The sequence below is a fragment of the Poromitra crassiceps genome (assembly GCF_964638095.1).
Source record: "Poromitra crassiceps genome assembly, chromosome: 1".
Lineage (NCBI taxonomy): Eukaryota > Metazoa > Chordata > Actinopteri > Beryciformes > Melamphaidae > Poromitra > Poromitra crassiceps.
In genome coordinates this window covers 63591167-63614732 of record NC_139623.1, presented here as the reverse complement: position 1 = coordinate 63614732, position 23566 = coordinate 63591167, and the positions used below count along the sequence as shown (strand labels likewise).

General features: G+C 42.3%; 1 pseudogene across 1 annotated transcript in view; it reads right to left on the bottom strand.

Moving 5' to 3' along the window:
* The window catches only part of LOC310789891 (protein FAM53C-like), a 39758-nt pseudogene extending 31081 nt beyond the window's left edge, over positions 1 to 8677 (bottom strand). The window contains exons 1-3 of the transcript in view: positions 8671 to 8677; positions 8107 to 8298; positions 2851 to 2854 (exon numbers count right to left, since the gene is read on the bottom strand). The product of the transcript in view is annotated as a protein FAM53C-like (transcript). The remainder of the gene's footprint in view (positions 1 to 2850; positions 2855 to 8106; positions 8299 to 8670) is intronic.
* Between the last annotated feature and the right edge of the window lie 14889 nt (positions 8678 to 23566).

Sequence of the window (23566 nt, the reverse complement as noted above, 5' to 3'; positions counted from 1 at the left end):
ACTATAACCGTGATATGAAATTTTCATATCGTTTTATCTGTACTCCATTCCTACTGCCAACATCAAGAATGCCGAATTACCACAGGGATTGAAACATCAAGTCCTATTAGCTCTACTGTGTTTATTGGGCTTAAAAATGTATAGCATATCATCTTGAGATTGCCATAAACTCCCTGTGCTAACCATAAGCTTCAGCGTGAAATTCATCTCTCTGTGCCGCACAGCGTTGACGCTGATACACTGCATTGCATGCTGAGTCTCAGACGACCGCAAATTCCACAGAATTTGGAGCCCGCAGTGGAATTCGCAGGGCGTTGTCTTGAGACGACGAGTGATAAAAATGAAAGAGTCGCGGCCTAAAAACATAAACCGTGGATAGATAGCAGAGATGGGGACTCGAGTCTGCGACTCGGACTCGAGTCGCACTTAACTCGCACATGCAGAGCCTTGAGACTTGACTTGAGACTCGTCCTCAAAAGACTTGAGAGTTGACTTGAGACTCGTCCTCAAAATACTTGAGACTCATCCTCAAAAGACTTGAGACTTGACTTGAGACTCGTCCTCAAAAGACTTGAGACTTGACTTGAGACTCATCCTCAAAAGACTTGAGACTTGACTTGAGACTCGTCCTCAAAAGACTTGCGACTTGACTTGAGACTCGTCCTCAAAAGACTTGAGACTTGACTTGAGACTCGTCCTCAAAAGACTTGCGACTTGACTTGAGACTCGTCCTCAAAAGACTTGAGACTTGACTTGAGACTCGTCCTCAAAAGACTTGAGACTTGACTTGAGACTCATCCTCAAAAGACTTGAGACTCGACTCGGACTTGAGGTTTGGGACTCGTGAGCAATCTTTATTTTTATAATTTTTGTAAGGGAAAAAAGTAAGGAAATGTCCTCCTTCCGGCCAATCCATTATTTAGTCTTGTGCATTGGCGATGCGCACGGAGCCACAGAGCTGCAACACACTTGTAGTAGTAGTGTGGCACCGCTGTGCCATTTATGATAAGCTTTGGATATAAAGTAGGGATGCACGATATGGATTTTTAGAGCCGATACGATAACCGATAAATATATTCTTCTTGGCCGATAACCGATACGATATAACCGATAATTATTATAATAAAAATAGATATAATTTTTTGTTTTTTGTTTTTAACCTGGGGTTAAAAAAGGGTTAGGGTAGATGTATGGATGTAGTGAGCATAGCTCTGGCCTAACCAAATCTAACTAACATCACTGTGAACGCAAAACAAAGAAAACTTCTGATATAATATGATTGTTTTAATAAAGTGTATCACTCAATTATAGTCAATACAAAAATAAAGGCTTTTATAGAACGGAAAGCCAAGTTGCTTAGTCTGCAGATAAAACACAATGACAAAAGGCATAGTAATTTAGACTCTTATTGTCATACTGATCTGTTTGATCAAATTTTGCATTGGTTCCAATTCTCAGTGAATTGTAGCCTGGGCCCAATGAATGGGGCAGGCACTATAAACCATCTGTGTAGTTTCACTTTTTACTGAAAAATGCTGCCACCAGATTAAATAAAAGACACTATGTAATGTTGACTGACTGATGCTTTTTATGTAGCCTAATGTGCACGACTGCGCCTTTGTTTTCATTATTGTCTCTGTCCCGCAGCTAATGCTAACTAGCGCGGTTAGCTTAACGTTAGCGAGTGGTTTTTGGAGTTAAATACACAATCCCTGGATGTTTCATTTTGGGTTTCCATTAGTTTCTATAAGTTTACGCCAGCTCTGTGTATTAAGTGCTTTTGCGGGGCTGTTTGATCACAAGCCACAGACTGTAAATGTCACAAGCAGTTTATCTGCCAAGCGGACGAGCCTGCAGTGCAGGGTAGGCCGCGCTACCAGCTAATGCTAACAAAACTCGCTAACAAAAACAACAAACATATCCGCTGCATCATCGCCAGCTTTGGTTTAACGTAATGCCAGCTTAGAGGTTTCCCCTCCTCTCGGAACCTGTGTGGGACATGGATTGCAAATTACAGTAGCTTTTTGATCATTCTGAAACTGAAAAACAGCAACACACTGGCAGCAGCCATGTTTGCGTCGCAGCTGTGATGTCACGAATGTGCGACAACAAAAAGCTCCGCTTCCGAGGCAAAAAAATAAACAGGATTATTATCGGATAATTTATCGGAAAAAGGCCATTATCGGAATAATAAATAATAACGCAAAATGGCCATATCGGCCGATAATTTATCGGTCCGATAATTATCGTGCATCCCTAATATAAAGACTTTGCACAGGGGTCAAACAAAAGAGTGGCTAAATGCAACACCTGCTGTATCACAATCAAGGATGCTGGATCGACCACAAGTAACTTTATCAGGCTCCTGAAAACGCACCCGAAAAGGTCAGTGAATCATTTGGCTTGGTTGATAATCTAACGTTAGCTTAGCTTGCTAACCCAGTGTAATGTATGTTAACCCAATAAGCCTGTAATGTTAACGCTAACGTTACGTGGTCAGAAATAACCTCTAAATCTGCCTGTAGCCAACATAATAACGAGGTGTTTCTCTCTCAACATTAGCCAGCACATTGCAGCAGCAGCACGTTGTTTACTATCGTTTTCTTGTTGCTAACAGATTCTAGCAGCAGAATGTTGCTTGCTAATGCTAACGTTACTAGCTGCTTTGTAGTTTTTTTCTCGTTCCCTTGTATTTTGGAAAGATTAATGTTTCCTACCACCACACTTGTTCAAACGGTCGGGTAACTGCGTTCTGCTGCTACAATCTGCTGGTGGTTAATGTTATGAGAGAAACACGTCATTAATTATGTCGGCTACAGGCTATTGTGGACCATGTAGCGTTAACGTTACAGGCCTAGGGTAACAACATTACACTGGGTTTGAGTGGCTAGAGATGTGTTAATTTAGTAGATTACTGTTAGTTGTGACCCTGGGTAATTATACAACATTGATGTAACGTTACTCTTGTTTTGCTAATTAATGTCCAATGTTGTTCATCTACAGGTTTACTGAATTCAACAAAGTGCAGAGGGACAGAACCAGAACCCAAGGATATCAGCCAGAGAATGGAGTCAGCTGAAAGAGCTTGTGGAGATGTTGGACCCATTTCTTCAAGCAACAGACATCACACAAGGGGAGAAAGTTGTTACTCTCAGTGCAGCTCTGCCTTGTGTACTCGAACTCAACAGCCACCTCATCAGTATGAATATGACTCGTCACCTGGGTGGTTTAGTGAAAGCTCTGCATTCCTGAAACAGAGACTAAAGGATGAGCTTCAGAAAGTCAGTCCAAGGAAAAGGCAAGTTATAGACAGTAGATATCTATTTTGGAACAAAACTGTCCATGTTTCAATATAACTTTTTTCATCCTTTTTGAATAATTTGGCAGCAATTAGGGGTGCTCCGATCCGGCTAAGCCACGATCCGATCCGATTCCGATTCCTGGGGTCACGATCCCATTCCAGAATCGATTCTCGATTCCAGCGATTCTCGATTCCAGAATCGAGAATCGATTCTCAATTATGTAGTTTTATATTGCAATAACACACAAAGGTAATATAAGACAAAAAATGACAAATGTATTAACTCATTCAGGGCCAATGACGTCTTTGACGTGTTATCAGGAATAGCCCAGAGGGCCAATGACGTGTTTGACGTGTTTTTGTTTTTATTACTGCAGGGCGTAGTTCAAACACTTCCTCAGCCTGTGACATAGTATCAGGTCCCTAGCATCTAAGACAACACGTGAACAAACACATACCGCAGCTGTTGTTTTGAAATTGAGCAAGAGGAAAAGCAGAAAACGGATAAACGCTTCCTTGTGCACTATGTGCAGACAGGAGAAACGCCATTGAAACGCCCCTCGCGCGCTGCAGGAGCTGGTCGCTTTCCTGTGTGCCAGCCGGAGAAAACGGGAGAAAGTAATCCAGAGATGCGTTTGATCATCGGAGGAATGAGGAAATGATCGATCAGAGGGCGGTGAGGACGTGTTGAATAGCCGAGGGGAAAACGGGAACGATCAAATAGCAGGGAGGATAGGACAGTCAGGGAGACATGGACGAGGACGGGTGGACCAGAACAAAACAAAATAAACACACGGCAGAAGCGGCAGTCACAGCAGCCCGCTGTCTGTTCTCAAGAGCTATTCAGTTGGTTCATGAAATCGCTGCCAGTGTTGCTCCTGGCCAATCCCGGCGCCACAGGGCGTGGTTATTGCTTATCCTATGTGGGGTTAGAAATCACGCAACGAAGGGGGATCGTGTGTGTGTGTGTGTGTGTGTGTCTGTCTGTCTGTCTGTGTGTCTGTCTGCACACTCACTCACACTGCTGTGTTGTTGAATGTAAAAAAAAAGCACTTCATGTGTATATATATATATATATATATATTTTATTTTTTTTCATTTGTGTCATAACGAATAGTATTTACATGTCTGATGTCAATACAGTTCAAAATAAAAGAATTGAGAGCGAGTTCTGCTTGAGAATGTGTATTTTACAGAAATTGCCTTTTCTCCTGTTTGTCATCTCAGATAGACCTTTTGGGTGAAAACAGGGTGTATATAAATGGATATAAGTAGAGTACAGAACATGCTAAAAGCTCACTTTTTTTTTCCTGGTGAACCCAGAGACGTACATCTTCATTTTGAGGTATTGCAAATCACTCTGGTGCTAATAGATAATTTACTGTGGGTCTTGAAAGATGACCAACAATTATGAAAATCTTTGGCCTGTGCTAAATATTGGCAGTCCTAAACTGGCCATGAATGAGTTAATGCTGAACTTCAAATTCAACTTCTGTATTACAGTCAGGGCCTAAATTCATTTTGCAAACTAGGGGGGAATTCCCCCTTAAGATGGATTTATAGGCTGGGGGGGATCTGTAGACTTTGAGAAGGATTTATAGATTTTGGGGGGAATACATTAACCAGAGTTCTTAAGTGCAAGAGGTGGTGGCACCATGGCAATACAGTACACAGATGACATGAACATTTGGACACTTATTCAGCCGGTATCTTGCATATTGCGTTCAGGTGCACTGTAAAAAAAAAAAAAAACTTTTTTTTTTTTTTACGATTTTAACACATTCACTGCCAACAGTTTTTCCAATACTGTAGGTAGCTTCTGCCAAGGTTTTTTTTGAGGATTCTGGCTCATCTTTCAAGAGCCGAGGATTATTTTCTGCTAGGACTTTGTGAACACAAAATATCTCAAAAGAACTAATAGAATGTGTGCTTTCTCTGTCTAAAAGAGTTAGTTTTTATCATGTTCTGTTATGTAGGCATTAGCAGTTGAATACAGCATGGTTTCAGCGTCTGAGAAGGAAAGCTGAGAAAAATGCATTTTTGTGGAATTCGATAGAACAGGCAGAACAGTCACTTTAACCATTTATTTTTGGCATCAGTGAGACATCAGACATCTAAACAATATAGTTCTGAACAGTAATTTCCTCCATAACAGCACCCCCACCCCCCTCTCCTTCAAACTCCTCCCTCCGTGGGTGTGTCTCTGGTGGCTTTGCAGCGTTTGTCACAGGCGAGTCTCTGCTGCCTGTCTGTGCTGCCTGGCTGCTGGCGGCCGCTCGTCGGGCGAGTCTGGATGGGGCTCGTTCGTTTCTGGGTTTTCGGTTGTGAGCTGGGATGAAGCTGCGTGCGATTCTGGGCTTTCTGCTGGTGTTTCAAAGTGTGTTGCACCCAGAGTCTATTTTTGGAATCCCCCACCGTTGTGCACCAGCGCGAAAGCGTTTTCGCCAAACCATTTTCATGAGAATGGCTTCCTCACGCTTTTTCCTGGTGTTTTTGCTCGGCTTCCTCTAGTCTGGAGAGCACTGTCGCCACTTATAAAATAGGTTATACACATTCAATAGCTCCCATATTTTTATAGGAGATGTAAAAGGGTTTGATCCACGTCCCACCGTTTTTTTGACGAGTTAACTCGTCCACGGTAGGGATGTCGAAAATCATAATTTTTCTTGACCGACAACCGACACTCATTAGCCGACAACTGTCGGTTAACCGAGAAGATTAAAATGCGCTATTTTACTGTCTGTGCCCCATTAAACCATTGGGCTACCAAATGCTTGATTTTTTTTCAGTAGAAAGCGTTTATTTTTACATCTACAAGCAGAAAAAAACACATTAACAAAACGAGAAGACAAGTTGAACCCTCCAGCCATCTAAACAAAAACATTCCTCCGATAGGCTATTGCTCGCATTGCATATTAAGGGCACGTCAATTGACACGCAGCCGCCCCGTGAAGTACTGTTTGAGCGGACGACAGCCCAGGCTGCAGGGCGCACTGACAAAGTGCGCAGCATCACTACAGTATCTTCTCTTTTAGCAATAGTCTCACTAATCCCACAGTGGTTTACCTGCTTTTGAGATCTGCAAAAAATAGTTTGCTTCTGTCTCACCCGTTCGCTCTCTCTCTTCACTCTTCACACACGCAGCGAGGGCTGTGCTCTGTGTGTCTGGCAGGGCTCCACCACATTATAAAGACGAGTCCGCACTCCGCACGCAGTCTCTTGTGAAACAATTTACCCGAACTGCCATGTGTTGGACAGTAACGTTAACGTTAATTGATACTTTTCAATCGTCAATTCGACCGCTTCATGTCATTTTTGTAACACGGTAAAAACTACTGTTTCATCATTGAGTGCGAGCGTATGCATGCGTGTGCCTGATGAACATGCACTGCAGAGAGGGAGGGAGAGAGTTGCCAGCCGCAGCAAGCACGCCACGCACACGCACATGCAAGATGTGTGTCCCGGCCGTTAGACCGAATGAGACAGTGAAGAAAAAGTAGGCTAATGACAGCACACACAGAGTTAACAAAACTATAGAACATGTATGAGCTGATTGTTTCGCTGGGTGTGTTAATCATTCTGAAGTGGTCACAGAGCACATCTGCGCTGTGTGCTCAGACATGAGCAGCAGAGGGGCGGGGCAGTCAGTGCGCTCACTTCACAGTGACTCTGTGACTGCAGCAGGTGTTCAGCTGTGTGCGTGCTTCGCTGCGGAATGCGTTTGATCAGACATCGGGTAGATAAAATCAACATGAACCATGTGTTTATTTCCAAATCTAGCTTGATTAATACTTGCCCCATCGTTTAATATACTTATGTTACATTGCTGACCACGAAGGAGGGGGGGGGGGATCGCCACATTGGCAACACTGTTATATGCAAATTAACATGGAAATTGACCGTTTAACCGACATGCTTAACCGACCAAAGACGTTCTCGGCGGTTAACCGGTTAACGGTTAACCGTCGACATCCCTAGTCCACGGCAGTCAACCGTTTTTTTTTTTTTTGACGAGTTAACTCGTCGACGGTAGTGAACGTGTTAAGAATCGATTCTTGGGAGTTTGGAATCGATCCAGGAATCGTGGCATTAAGAATCGCGATCCTTTCAGAATCGATTTTTTGGAGCACCCCTAGCAGCAATAGTGTTGATGTGGCCACATTGTGTTGTTTTGCAGTAACTGAGTCTGTAAAATACAGTTATTAACTTTAAAGGAAAACTTTCATTGTGATCTTTTTCACATTTCATTGCAATCGCCTGTTTAAAGCCTGTTTATATACCTTTAGTTTAGGTGACAGTCACCTTTTTCATCCCAAAATAGGATCATTTCTGAGTGGTTTTTATGTCTGCCCTCAGTGCCCTGGTATCTGTCACCCTCTTCACTCTCCATGACTTGAAGTTCAAGTTCAAGTATATTTATTGTCATTGTTAAATTACTCCAACAACGAGATATAGACAAGCATCGCCCTGAGACGTACAGTGAAACACCAAGGTAAAGTGCATCAACCCAAATAATAAATACATGCAATAAATAAATACATTATTCTATAAAGGCATCAGAGTTAGTGACTGTTCAGTGGTGCATGTAAACAGTGAGTCCAGAATGTTGTACAGAGTTCATGAGCAAAATGAGTGTGAGACAGTCAGAGTTGGTCAGAGTTCATTGTTCGGGGTGGGGGGGTGGGGGCATGTGAGGGGGGGTTGTGTTGTGTTTTGAGGGGTAGTGTTCAGCAGACTGACAGCTTGTGGGAAAAAGCTGTTAAGCATCCTGGAAGTTTTAGAGCGGATGGATCTGTATCTCCTACCTGAGGGCAGGAGGACGAACAGATGATGAGCCGGGTGAGATGAGTCCTTGATGATGCTGTGGGCGCGGCGCAGGCAGTGGGAGGAGTAGAGGGAGTGGATGTCCGGGAGCGAAGTCCCAATGATTTTGACCGCCGTTTTGATGACACGCTGCAGAGCGTGCTGGTCTGCTTTGGTGAAGCTGGAGAACCACACTGAAAAGGAGATGTGTGGACATTTAATTTGAGCTTATTACAATTCAAATTGTGTTTAGAGGGAAATAATTTCACCGGACTTGGTGTCTGGGAGATTTGAATTTGTCGGACTTTGATTAATTTTAACAGTATAAGTCTGGCAATTACCCGATAAGGGAAAAACACTGGAGTGGACATACTGTACACACATAACCGGTGTTTCAACTGAAAAGACACATTCTAGTACATATATCAATGTATTCTGAATTTCTAATCTTCATAATGACAAAATTTACATTTTTAGGTTTAGTATCACTTTAACCCATTGATACCGGATGCAGCATTTGCGTGTATATCCCTTTAACACCGACGGCAACGGGCGTGTCATTTTACCTTTCATGCCGGCTGCGACGCAGACGCGTAGTACGTGTATATCACTGTTTCAAGACATGTGACCGATTACATGCATCATGATTTGCTGAAATAGACGTGGCGGAGGTGAAATGCATTGTGGGTTTTGTAGTTTTTTTTTTTTTATTGTTGCCTCGACCGTGTGGACAGTTTTTCAAAGCTCGAACTACACATAAAATCAAGGAAGCGCCGGTCCAGCAATACTTCCCATTAAACTTTAGGATGAAATTAATGCTGCTGACCTAATTTCAGATTTATTTATCTCATGTTCCAATCTGCAATAGCCTCAAGGTTTTACTGCACGTTCTTCTGCTGCACGGTGGCAATTCTGCATGGCCGCGTCTCAGACAGTAAGCTAAGTGAATGCTAACGCTGATGAACTGAACGGAGTATAACTTACTTTGAGGACGAAGACATCAATGAATAAGAAGATTCCACACCCAGATTATGATGTGACTGTTGACACGCTAGCCAAGGCTCATTGGGTGAGTGACTTTTGGCGAATTTGCCATATTTCAAGACGACTGCAAAACGGAGGTCGCTAATGTTTTAACGTTAACGTTAGGCTGCAGTAATTGTCAAGGGTTCAACAAAACCTATTTCCTCAGCTTCTATAGTAGCTATCATCAACATGAAATAAAAAGCATTTGAGAGCTTAAACCCGTGGCTTTTTAGTTGGAAGGGTTACATTTGCCGTAATCTTGATTAACATTTCTTAAAATGCGTTAGAATCTTTATTTTTATTTTTGGGGGTTAAAACTTAAAAAAAAAAAATTAACGTTAGGGCAAATATAATACGAAAAGCCAAAGGGTTAAGCTCTCAAATGCTTTTTATTTTATGTTTATATGTGCTATAGAGCCTGAGATATGAAGGTTTTAGTGAACGCTAGGGCTGTTGAAACGAACTTTGATATTCGAATATTATTCGAATTTAATAATTATGAACGAAATTCGATTATTATTATTTTTTTTAAACGAATAATATTCGTTTAAAAAAAATAATAATAATCGAATTTATATATATATTTTTTTTTAGAAGACTAGAACAGTGACAAGTTCTGACAACATACTTGAAGAAAAGAGTGTTAACTGAAGTTGACTGTTGAAGCTGCTATACTGATGTAAACCTACCTGTAGCTCTTAAAATGTATGTTCATTCATTGTTAACTGAAGTTGACTGTTGAAGCTGCTATACTGAATGTAAACCTGTAGCTCTTAAGTGCAATACGTGACTGATTTTTTTTTGTTCATGGCTCATTGTTGTTTTGGCAAAGTTTACTTATTTGTTTATTGATAAGGAGCTCAAACAAAGGCTGTGTCTTTTTTTATTATCAATTATTTTATTTTAGCATTTCAGACAGCACCAATACATCACTGATGAATATTAACTAAGCTCTGGTTATCTGACCTATTTTCTAATGCAATGAATGTATATGTACATTGTACAAGGAACATGTTTTCTTAAGTAAACATCATTGCTGGACTATTTGTGATAAGCCTAATATTATTTTGAATATTCATCCACCATTCACTTTTCCATCTACATTTGGTAAAATGCTTAGAAAAAGTTTTACTTGGTCAAACCCAAAGATTCAGCTATATTTAGAATCAGAACATAACATAAGAGAAGACAACAATTCACTCAGACCAAAAAAAAATTTTTTTTTTTTTTTTTTTTAATTCAATTAAAAATTAATTAAAATATTCGAATATAATTCGAATATTAAAATGTATAAAGCACTGAAATTCGAATTTGATTATAGAGGGAGATTGACAGCCCTAGTGAACGCCGACCGCTCTGGCAACTTCTCCGAAAAAGGCCGGTTTACAGGGGCTGTTTACAAACGTGCAGTAGGTTTAGAGGGCCACTCAAGAGAAGGCGCGCCGGTATCAATGGGTTAAAGAGCGTGGTGCAGATAAAAAAAAAAGAATTTACAGTAACTTAGGACTCTTAGATTCTTATGAAAAAACAAACTTAAAACATGCCCGCAGGGCAGAAATATGGAGGAAAAGGTAGTATTATAATGCAGTATTATTAAAGCTTTCCAAAAAACCAGACGTACGATAATTATCGTATTTGTACAATATCACTGTATCACTATCCAACTAATTTCACTCACCACTGAAAGATCCATGAGGATAACTAAATGGTTGCAATCAATCACGTATTTCTCAGCCTGGGCTATTTATTTATCCAAAATCCGAGTGATCAGCACTTGCATGTGGACAATCTGCGCTGATTAACAAACTGTTTATTCGTGGAGGCGGGACTACGAGGAGATGAATTGCGGGGAATCCTGCAATTGTCTCACTTGCATATCTTGTTGCCAGATTGTTTTGAAAGAGAGAAAATACACTCCACAAAGACTTGACGCGCACGTTTTAAATAAAAAAAAACAAGTTTCTGCCATAATCCTACGGGATAGGCTATATTCGTGTCTCGTATAGCCTGTGTGTGCAGGAGCACTGGGTAAACAACATTATAGGCTGGTGGTGACACATGTAAATGTTGAGGGAACCCTCAATGATTCTTCCAGATTAAGGTTTGAATTAAATTAGCTTTCGTTTTTATTAAAACTGTCCCGACTCCATGGATGTTATACCGGTATAAAAAAAAAGGGGGTCCATGTTTTGAAACGGTAGGCTATATTAATAATTACTCCAACGTAGGGCTGCACGATGTTGGAAAAAACTGACATTGCAATATTTTTTTATTCTGCGATATATATTGTGATATGAAAAAAACAGGAATTTTCACCAAAAGTCTTGAATAGGTCTATCAAGCCTTGCCTGTTTAACTCATTCACTGCCAATATCTGACTGGCATTTTTGGCACAGGCCAAGTATTTCCATAATGTTTGGTCATCTTTCAAGACCCACAGTAAATTCTGTACTAGGACTACAGTGATGTCCAATACCTCGAAATGAAGATCTAAGTCTCTACTTTCACCCCCAAAAAGAAAGTTAGCTTTTAGCATGTTCTGTACTCTACTTATAACCCTTTTTATACACCCCATGTTCACCAAAAAAGCCTGTCTGGGAAGAGAAAAGGGAGAAAAAAGCATTTTTGTAAAAGGGCACAATCTCAGGCATAACTCACTCTCAATTCTTTTATTTTGAACTGTATTGACATCAGACATGTAAATATTATTCGTTAGGACACAAATGACAAAAAAAAAATATATATATATATATATATATATACACACATGAAGTGCTTTTTTTTTTACATTCAACAATACAGTTTACTCGGTGTGAGTGTGCAGACAGACAGACAGACAGACAGACAGACACACCGACAGACAGACAGACAGACAGACAGACAGACAGACAGACACACACACACACACACACACACACACACACACACACACACACACACACACACACACACACACACACACACACACACACGATCCCCCTTTTAGATTTCTAACCCAACATAGGATAAGCAATAACCACGCCCTGTGGCGCTGGGATTGGCCAGGAGGAGGGCGAGCAGCCCAGCGATTTCATGAACGAGCTCTTGAGAAGGACAGCGGGCTGCTGTGAGTGCCTTCTGCCCGCTGCTGCCTAGCTGTTCCTGTGTTTATTTTGATTTGTTCTGGTACACCGTCCTCGTCCATGTCTCCCTGTCATATCTATGATCGTTCCCGTTTTCCCCTCGGCTATTCAACACGTCCTCACCGCCCTCGCAAACTGATCGATCATTTCCTCATTCCTCCGATGATCAAACACATCTCTTGATTACTTTCTCCCGTTTTCTCCTGGCTGGCACAGAGGAAGGCGACTCCAGCTCGGCGTTTCAATGGCGTTTCTCCTCTCTGCACAAGGAAGCGTTACCCGTTCTCTGCTTTTCCTCTAGCTCAATTTCAAAACAACAGCTGCGGTATGTGTTTGATCGCGTGCTGTCGGCTACCCTTTGAAGGCAGGGACCTGTGTCTGTGTGACAGGCTGGGCAAGTGTTTGCTGCAGGCGCTGCACCAATAAAAACAAAAACACGTCAAACACGTCCTTGGCGGGGAAGGCCATTGCTGATAACACGTCAAAGACGTCATTGGCGGTGAATGAGTTAAGAAGATGGCCTAGTGGGTAACGTGCACGGTTGACGTAGTAGGAAGTGAGTGTGTTTTTAGCCGCAGCCAGGGTGAGTTGCAGGATCCTAAGTGAGTAAAGGTACTATAGTTAGTAGGAAAAGAGCTTAGAACGTCACAGAGAGGGCGTGCATTACTGTATGTTATGAGTTAATTTGCCTTACTTGACATTGCACGCTCTGCGATGTGACTATTGCGCATGTGCACATTGCGATGACGATGCTGAAACGATATATTGTGCAGCCCTACTCCAACGTACAGTAGATTAGTTCAGTGATAGTGTAGTAGTGGTGTAGTAGTGGTAGAATAGCCGTCTGGTAAATTGTAGATCCCGAGTTCAAATCCCACTCAGGGAAGTATTATATTTTTTGAAAATGTAGCATAAATTGTTAATCTGGACATAATTATAGCTTTATGTAAAAAGCTGCTGAATATACACTGTGTACATAGCAGAATAACTGAACATGCCATTTATGGTAACGTCATATTTCGACGTCAGCTTGACGTTCCTGCGTAGACGTCTAAATCACCCCCAAACCGGCTGTGATTTAGCCACGTCCTGGACGTCACTGAAAGACGTCATCACAACGTTATCATGACGTCATTTTGCTTGCTGAGTCTGGTACGATAATTCAACACTGCTCAGAATGCACTGAAGCAGCAGAGAAAATTCTGCGCCACCATGTTTTCCCTGCAAGGCAACTATTTAGTTTCTGTTTGTTTGGGCTCTATCTATGGTTAATATGGCACTTTAGGAAGTTTTAATAGTTTTCAGTAGTCAAATATAACTAGTACTAAAACTAGTTGACCCCCAATATGCAACCGGTTTTTCAAAATAACGCCTATTTGGAAATATAATTTTGGAGAACCATGAGAGCGCACAGCCGGCTCGAGAATGGTCTCAGGCGGATAAGTATATTGTCGCAGACAGACGGACAGACGCTCGGTGTATGGAGGTAATGATCTGAGGGAACGTTTATAGTTATTATTTATTAAAAACGTCACAGGTGTTATTGATAGATTTGTGGGTTTTTATGTGTGGGTGTCAGATGCTTCACAAAAAACAGTCTAGATGCAGCTATGTGTGGGGGGGGGGGGGGGGGGGGGAGAGAATCCTAATTGCTACACAAAGGTCCCACATATTAATGCAAAGTGGTGTCTAACTTGCACCATGCTCTTTAAGGGACGGTGTCTCTAACTTCCAGCTCACCCTCCCTTCCTGTTGGAAACATTAGTATCTAATCCAACAATGATTTATTATGACAAATGTAGTTACATTTTGTTGTTTTGGGTATGGCACTAATGCTGTCAGGGGTAGCGGTTCCATTCCCACTGGGCCAACCACAGCAACATGTATGTGATGTGGATAAAACTGGCCACCAAACACTGACATACGTACAGTTAGGTCCATATATATTTGGACATTGATTGGACACAATTGAGGCTTTTTAGCAAATGTACAATTCTCGAAAAACTAAAGATGGATCAAAATTAGGGATGCACGATAATTATCGGACCGATAAATTATCAGCTGATATGGCCATTTTGCGTTATTTATTACTAGTGCAGTGCCCGTTCCCCCATGCACCACCCCATGGGCGCGCCCCCCCCCCCCCCCCCCCCCGCACACACACTGCACTCTGTCCTAAGCGAAAGTTTGAAGTCGATCCAACAAACGGTTCTCGAGATATGCAAAGAAAATACATACAAACAGTCCTGGAATAAGTCCAAGTTTGAAGTCGATCGGACGAACGGTTCTCATTTAGCTAGACATATTCTCTGTGAAGTCCTCTGAGACATGCTTGTGAATTAGGGCTATACAAATAAACTTGACGTTACCAATGAAATGTAAAAAATAAAGAAATTATTAATATTAATTAATTAATTATGAATATCACCATCCATCACATGGACCTTAATCGTAAGTTTAGGTGTATTGTTTATTGGGGTACAAAGGTTAAATTGAGTCCAAGAACACACTTTAATTCAGTACCCAGTCCTTGAATGGGATCAAAAACCAACTGAAAAAATGGTTGCTGAGTAACTTAGTGTAGTGTAGCCTAGCTTGGAGTCTGGACTGATATTAAGATTGTGTTTTTATGTATTTTTTATCATTATTTTTTACCGAGCTTTCTGTTCTGTTGAGCGCTGCGACGGCTGGGAGCTCTAACCCGGAAAAAATAATATCACCAGCACAGAATTCGGATAAAAAGCGGCATTTATGAGCAGCATCGAGCTTTCAAACCCCTCCTTTGAGAAGCAACAAACCCTTCTGCTCTAGTAGGTGGCTTTGAAATGTTTCTGTGACACTTGTAAATACGTGCGTATCGCTGATTTAGACAGCTTGAGAGCGAGAGTCGCAGGGAAGTCTATGTACGGATAAGGGACTCTTGTAGGGTAGACGATCATGTGACGATAATGTCATACCCGGAAGAGACCGAAAGGGGCTAGTAGGGGGAGTCCATGTCCCTCCTTTGCTCTGCCTCCCTTATCTTGGGACCGCAATGGAAATAATACCCAATTCAAGACAACTCGGACCGGCGGAAAAAATGGGTTTCCGACCTGTAAAAAGTGAATTGAACGGTCGTTCAGGCCGGAATTACAGCTCGGAAATTCGGGTATCACAGCCACATCAAAATGGCAACTTGCATCGTTAATGATAATCACAGAATTATTATAAAGACGTTTGAACACACAATTTGAGGTCTTAATTATGTAATGTTAACGTTTCATATGTGTTTGTATCATCTGTGTTTCGCTCTGTGTGAAATTCAGCATTCAGCATGTTCGGTTAGCATTGTTCGCTAGTAGGTAGCTACCATGCTAACGTGGGTTGCTATAGCAACAGTTTGGTTTCCCCCTAGCGGGAGAAGATTTTTTTTTTTGGATGATGGTGAAGGCTATCCTGCATCTTTCTCGCCGAGAAGAGCCTGGTGACACGAGGTTAATCCTGCTTTACATCTCTGTGGTCAGACAGTCAAGTCAAGTCAAGTTTATTTATATAGCCCCAATTCACAAGCATGTCTCAGAGGGCTTCACAGAAAATATGTCTAGCTAATTCTAGCTGACACAACAGTAGCAAGAATATACAGAATAAAGATAACATTTTGAACAATTGATAGAGAAATATAGAAAATATAGAAATGAAGGAGAGAGCAGAGGAGAGAGCAGGAGAAGGGAGGAGAGCAGGGGGAATGTGAGAGAGTGATGGGGTGGGGAGGGAATGGGAAATGTTGGAGGGTATAGGAGGTGGGGAAGGAGCAAGAGGAGAGAGCAGGAGAGGGGAAGGGGGGGAGAGCGGGGGGGTGTGGGGGAGAAGAGAGCAGGGGGAGGGAGGAGGTGGGGAGAGAATGGGAAATGTGGGAGAGGAGAGAGCGTATGGAAGAGTATGGGAGTATAGAGGAGTATGGGAGACTATATGGAGAGAACAGGGAAAGGAGGGCTAGCTGACACAACATTAACAAATTACAGTACGGTAGTAATAATAACACATCGAACAATTATATGATAGAGAAATATAGACACACATCTTGCAAACGGACATATGTCGATTTCTTAGCAACCAAACTATGCCTAATTTAATTGGCTGCAAGCCTTTAGTAGTGAGTCCCTTTGCCAAATAAACACATGTTCACATATAGAGCTTATGGGTGCCTCGCTTTAGGGAAGAATGGGTGCCATGCTTTAAATAGTGGCGGAATATTGGAGGGGATAGAATGGGTGCCATGCTTTGGAGTAGAATGTGTACTATGCTTTAGAGTAGTGGGGGAAGGGGGGAAGAGGAGAGAGCAGGAGAGTGGAGGAGGGAGGGAGAGCGGGGGGATGTGGGGGAGGAGAGGGCAGGGAGAGGGAGGAGGTGGGGAGAAAATGGGAAATGTGGGGGAGGAGAGAACAGAGAAGGAGAGGTGGGAGGGTGCAGGGGAGGGAGAGCAGGGGGAATGTGAGAGAGGGGAGGGCAGGAAGTGGCAGGGAATGGGGAAAAATTGGGGAGAAGGAGAAGGAGCAGAGGAGGGGAGAAAGAGGAGAGAGCAGGAGAAGGGAGGGGGAGAGCGGTGGGATGTGGGGGAGGAAAGAGCATGGAAAGAGAGGAGGTGGGGGGGAATGGGAAATGTGGGAGAGGAGAGAACAGGAAGGGAGAAGAGGGGAAGGAGCGGGGGAAGGGGGAAAGAGAAAGAGAGGGGGGGGGGAGAAGATCAGACAAACTGACTACTCTAGACATTAACCAGAGCTAACTGGGACATAGGGGATCTAGCTAATCTACAGCCTAGTCTGGCCTGTCCTATTCTGCTCTAGTCTGATCTTTGCCTGAACACTATAACAGGTCAGCCTATAGTTAGGCTGTAGCTAATCTATCGCCTACCTAAGCTATTCTAAACCAACCGGCAGCCCTCGACCAGTGATGGAGAGTACCGATGCCCCCCGCCCCCGCCCCCACACACATAAGGCGTGGGAGAGAAGGCCAGGCCGGGACACAGCGGTACCCCCTCACCCCCAGTGAACGCAAGAAAACCTTTCCACCATATGGTGGCAATCCACCAGTCAGACTCAGACAGACAGCAGTTACGCTTGCTAGTTCCCTGTAAATAACCCTGTTTTATATCACCCTTGATCAATTCTCTGTCTATAGGCCACATACGTGCACTGCCAAGAGTAGCGGCAGCGTTATAAACCATAGATATGACTATATTAAAAACATAAACACACTGGTGTGTTTTATGCAGGCTAGCAAGCGTAACTGCTGTCTGTCTGAGTCTGACCCACTGAGTCTGACGGTCTGACCAGTGACCACAGACTGTAGGACCAGCAGTCATTAAAGGCTGCAGTACTTTCAAAGGTTTTAAGTCCTCTGTCAAGAAGTGGCTGAGAGAGGGTCAGTCCTGTCCATTAGTGTAGTCTCATATTGTGTTCTGACATTGTGTATTTATTTCTGATCATCTCCTCATTTACCACTATGTGATCTTAGGGGATTGCTATATACCTATGTGTTATATTTTACTGTGTTATATATTACTAATAGTAAGTATTATCATTTTTTGTACCATGTATATTGATTGTTTAGACACTAGGATTTTCTTTTATTTCTGTATTTGATATGTACTATGTGCACACAGGACTCTGTGCGCCCAGGGACTACAGATGCAAATTAGCTCTTAGCTATCTCTGGTGCAATATGTTTATTGTGTACTGTCCCTGCTCAAATAAACAATCAAGATAAAGATAAAGATCAAGATAAAGATAAAGATGTAATGCAGTTAGCCAAAGATAAAGATCAAGATAAAGATAAAGATGTAATGCAGGAAGCCAAGTGAATGCCAAGTGAATGTGTTTGGATGGAAGTTTGACACTAGGCCAATCAGAGGCAGAGAGGGGCGGGTTATGCCTTCGCATAGCCTTTGCCATCATCCAAAAGAATATATCGTTAGCGGGAGGTGCAGCGGGCCGGAGGTTCCGTGTTGAAACTTAGGGCGGTCCGAGTTGTCTTGAATGTGGTATATGTCTCAAGACTTTCTTGCGCTATCCTGATGTATTTTAATACTGTAGGGGAGAGTGGGGTGAGTTGTGCCAGTGGGGAAGTTGTGCCACCCCTTGTATCTAGAAAACCATAGAAGAAATTGGTCATGTGACCACACATTTTTGAAGAGGCATCCATTTTACTCACTCTGCAAAGAAGGGAGGCAGATGGCACAAGAGCTAAGCACATTTAAGTTCAAAAAACTGTTTTTTGCCTCTCAAAGTAAATTTTTTATGATCAAGGTTTATTGATTGTTGTGTCTGAACAATTATAGACAAGCTTGAAAACATTTCACACATGTGTTAGTGTTTTAGTAAGCTACGATATGAGGCTATACTGTTAGCATGATGTTAGCTCCAAACCAGCTATATGATACAAGTTTGTTAAAATGGTGGGGATGGGGTGATTTGTGCCAAAAGGCCTGGGTTAAGTTGTGCCAGTGCAGTTGCAGTTGATTTAGTGAAATTTTATTTCATTTTGTTCTTAAATGTTTAAATAGACCTTGTTGAAGAATATTGCAGTATTGGCAAGTGTAGCCTGGCTCTGTGATAGTTGATTTTGTTCATTTTGAACATAATTTTTATTTCTGAAAATGTTAAATATGTAGGTCAACTGCTGCTACCGTTTAGCCTGGTTTAACCCTGTTATAGTACACTGGACTTTAGTGTTATCTTTATTTTGTCTTGCTTTGATATAGCATTACAGTATATGAGATGAAAATGTTCCGTTTACTTCAGTAATCAATGGCACAATTTACCCCAACGTATTCTCTCCAAAGGCACAACTTACCCCGCACCGGGGGCAAGTTGTGCCAAAAGACCACTTTTTTAAGAATATCCATATTTTTTTAACAGTTTATTTAAGATCCAAAGGGAGTGTTCCCAGTGGTGCACAACATCCTGAAATATATTTACATATTGTAGTTGGAGGCATTACTGTCATGCCCTCACTTTAAAGACACCTCAAGTAAAAAGTGGCACAACTCACCCCACTCTCCCCTATGCATTTGTGTATTGTATTATGTCAAATAAAATCATTCATTCATCTCTGGTCTGCATCTCATTTTGATAGTTGGGGTAATTTGTTGTGGATTAATATTAGCCTGTTTTCAATTTTGTGCAACTATAGCTAAAACATCCACACACGCACACGTATTTAATGTGTTCCCAGGCAGGCACAGGCAGTGGTGGCCATTGTGCAGCTGCTCGTAGGCAGGCAGCCTGTTACCTAGCAAGGTGCCACCGCACTGTGATGCCGGCCGGGACTGACTGAGGCCGCTTCACATTCATTGCTGCTAGTAGCTTGTGGCTAACAATGGCCATTATGAGGAATGCTAACACTGCTAAATAGCGGTTTCCCTGCTAAGTCGAACACAAATGCAGAAATATTGTGATGATTTAAATATAACAAGAGCTTCGTGGATAAATGTAATCGCCCGAATCACAGTGTTAAAGGAAACGATTATATTATACAGCTAGCTAGCGCTGACTTGTAGCTCAGCCGCATCATCACTAACATCATTATTAACATGTTAACGTTAGCTTTCTAATGCACCTAGTTATGTTTGCTGTCAAGGTCAGTGAGATAGATGCATCTTGCTCGTACATGCTCCAGTCAGGCAGAATGTGCTGACACCTGAGACGCTGGAGGGCTTTACAGCAGCTAGTGGCTAACTAACGCTAGCGAGCACTACATCAACAGTCACACACAGCGCGGTCATATTATTAGCATGGATGCTGTTGTTTCTCGGCCATTACAAGCAGTTGTCTCGACAGATAACACTGTGATAACGCATGTGCTTTTTCTAACATGCTAAAATCATGTGTCCAAAACATAGTCAATGATCCAAACATGGACCACCGGCCTGTTTGGACGCACGTTAGCATGTTAGAACACTGGGCCATGCAGAGTGGGATGCTGCGATAGATGCATCCAGAGGGCTGGCTGGATATTCCCCACGCTAGACAGACAGACAGACACGCACACCCAGACAGACAGACAGACAGGGAATAAGCGTTCATTTAATGTCATCCTTACCTTGATGGCCGAAACCTCAAGCTAACGGGGTTAACCAGCGAGGATGGATCAACCAATTTGTGTGTTGCTTGGAGCGTCAGGAGGACAGTGTGCAGCAGCGTCTCTCTCAGATGTAACGTTACTGACCTAGTATTAAAAAGAGCGTGCTGTCTGTCTGTCACAATGTATCTATCCAGGGCTGATCATCAAACACGTCGAGGATGAATTAAATCCGTACCGGACAGGGCGCGCGCCGCGGGTGCACGAGGAGACAAAACAATCATCGTGCGCACAATCAATGTTCAATATCGTCGATATTAAAAAATAAAGCGGCCACACGCCCGCGAGCGAGATGAATTCATAAATAACGTTAACGGTGCCAGCAGCCAGGGGGAGGGGCGAGACAGCATGCATACACACACACACACACGCACGCACGCACGCACACACACACACACGCACACGCACACGTTAAATGTGTAAATACAGAAATTACAGGCTGCTAAATTAGAAATAAATTGCCTTTGATCAATCATGTGGATGTTTTCCCCTTTTTTAGAAAACAAGTCAGGTGTTTGCAGTGCCTGTGGTTTTATAAAATATATCTGCTATGGTTTAAAGTAGGCAACACTGCTGTGTTGGCTATTAGAAGTAGATCACAATATGTATTGGCTATTAGAAGTAGATCACAATATGTATTGGCTATTAGAAGTAGATCACAATATGTATTGGCTATTAGAAGTAACACAGTAAAAGCAAAATGTTTATTATTCTATTCAATTAAGAGCTATATAAATACATAGGCTATAAGAAATAGACTGCAATATGAGTTACAATATAAAATAAGTGTTGAATAATGATGGGCCGTGGCCGTTGGCAGCAGGGGGGGCAAATAGGCCCGGGTAGAGTAGTACTCGCCAAGCGGGTCCACACACACACACACACACACACACACACACACACACACACACACACACACACACACACACACACACACACACACACACACCTACACACACACACACACACACACACACACCAAGGTGGGGGGGGATCAATAAGGGAATGTAATCCAAATAATAAAGTGCAAAAATGACCACACACACAGGGGAGGGGTGTGAAGCACAGGTGAGACTCCACCAACCGGACGGACACGGGCCTACAGCACTCATACAGAGAAAGAGAACCAATGTTAGACTCAGTGTTAGCACCAGAGGTAGCTATACAGTTTTAACAAACTATCTTCTTGGGGGAAAGATGAATCAGCCACGAAGGGCTGGAATTGAACAGCACAAAATAAACCAAAACTGTAGATATAAACTAAAGAAAAAAAAACAGCAGTGGCAGTCAGTCTACAAGAAAACAGATTAAATGAGTTAACGTTGCCAAGTAAACAAATGCATCAGATAAATGAACACAATATTGCAGTTTTTTTTTTTAATACCTCCGTCTGATTATTGCACAATACCCATGTGGGCAGCTCAAGGTGTTGAATGCAGGAAAGCTGGGACCAAGGCACACGAAACACAAGTTTACACACATGGCAACATGCCTCAAAACACTTAAAACACTGCACTGAAAACCTACCAAGCAACGCAGCCTAATCAACCTAACCTGTCGGCTCAGGGAGCAGAGGGGAAGAGCAGCCTACTGCTCCTAGGTATAGGAAACAGAGGGTAAGGACATAGCCGCTAACTGCTAACACATCTTAAACACTGAAGGAATACACACCTACCAGTGAAAGTAGTCGCATGCATGACCTGCCACAAAGGGACGATAGCTGCTGTAATGTTGCAAATAGGCAAAAAAATACATATACATACATAGGCTACATGCATACATACTGTACATACATAAATAGCCTACAGTCATCATATGCACAATGAGGACTGTATTTATTTTAGTGTTGTCTGCAAGACTAAATGCATTTGTGCTACACCACAACACAACAATTGCGTTATGTAGGAGGCCATTTTCTTCCATCATTGTTTGAAATGTCAGATTTCAATACGTAGTTCAATTATGATAAATGCAACACTAAACAACCTTCTTTGCCCCCCCCCTGAGATGAGATGAGATGAGATGAGAGATGAGATAGACTTTGTCCCCGGAGGGAAATTTGTCTTGGGCATAAAAGTGCACATAACCACAACCCGGCATTACAAACTTGCAAACTTGGCATTACAGCCATGGCTTTGAGAATTCCTTTGGATGTTTTCCCTTTTTCAGAAAACAAGTCACGTGTTTGCAGTGCTCTGCTCTAAAGCCATGTCTAGAGGTTGTATAAAGTATCTGCTACATGGTTTAAATTAGAGCCAACAGCTTGCTATGAATGTACAAAGTGCTGTAAATAAAAATACACAACATGGAACATGTTTTCCAGGTCCTGGACACATTTTGACTCCAAACAAAAGACAATTTGCTTCAGGGCAGAGAAAATAAGTTACATACAGTATTTCTCTTTGTTTTGACTGATTTGAGTTTTATCTCACTTGGTTTTCTGCCGGTGAGCTCCGTCAGCTCCTCAAAATACTATTTTGCTGACTAATTGCCCCCCCTTCCCATTGAGTAACCGCTGTGTGTTACTTGATGTTCTGAAGGGTAGGCTAAGGGTAACCCTTTAATTAGGTTTACAATTCTATGGCAATTTGACCTCAATGCAATAGGCTCATTTCACAGCAACCTTTTGAGGTGACAAAGCAGGTGCAACAATTGGCATTAACGGGGGCCCTGGCACTGGAACACCTAAATGAATGTAACCATAATGAATGGTATTGGTTACACCTTTACTTCCTGCTTAAAGGCATATTTATATTTTAACATAAGAGCGGAGTCTTCAGTTGACTCCTAAGATCTCCTGTTGAACTAGGAGGGAACGTAAGCTAGTCAGGTGGTGTCAGTGTTTGGCCAATATCAGATGCTGCGTGTGAGATGGAAAACATGGTGAAGTCAGTTCCAGCCTGAGCGAGGGTATCTTCACAGGTTTAGGTAGGTAGGTATAGATACTTTATTGATCCCGAAGGAAATTCATGTACCAGCAGCTCACAGTCAATAAAAACACTCAGCAGACAAATTAGAAAAACACAGTAAAAAATATATAAAAAGATACTAACAGACCGTGTGCAAAAGCCAGAACCTAAAGTGACAGAGTGCCTAATAGAGAACATAATAAATAAAAACAGGCAGGGCTAAAAAACAACAACACACGCAGCCGAGACAACAGAGCGAAGGCACACATGACCTCACTTCCCCCGCT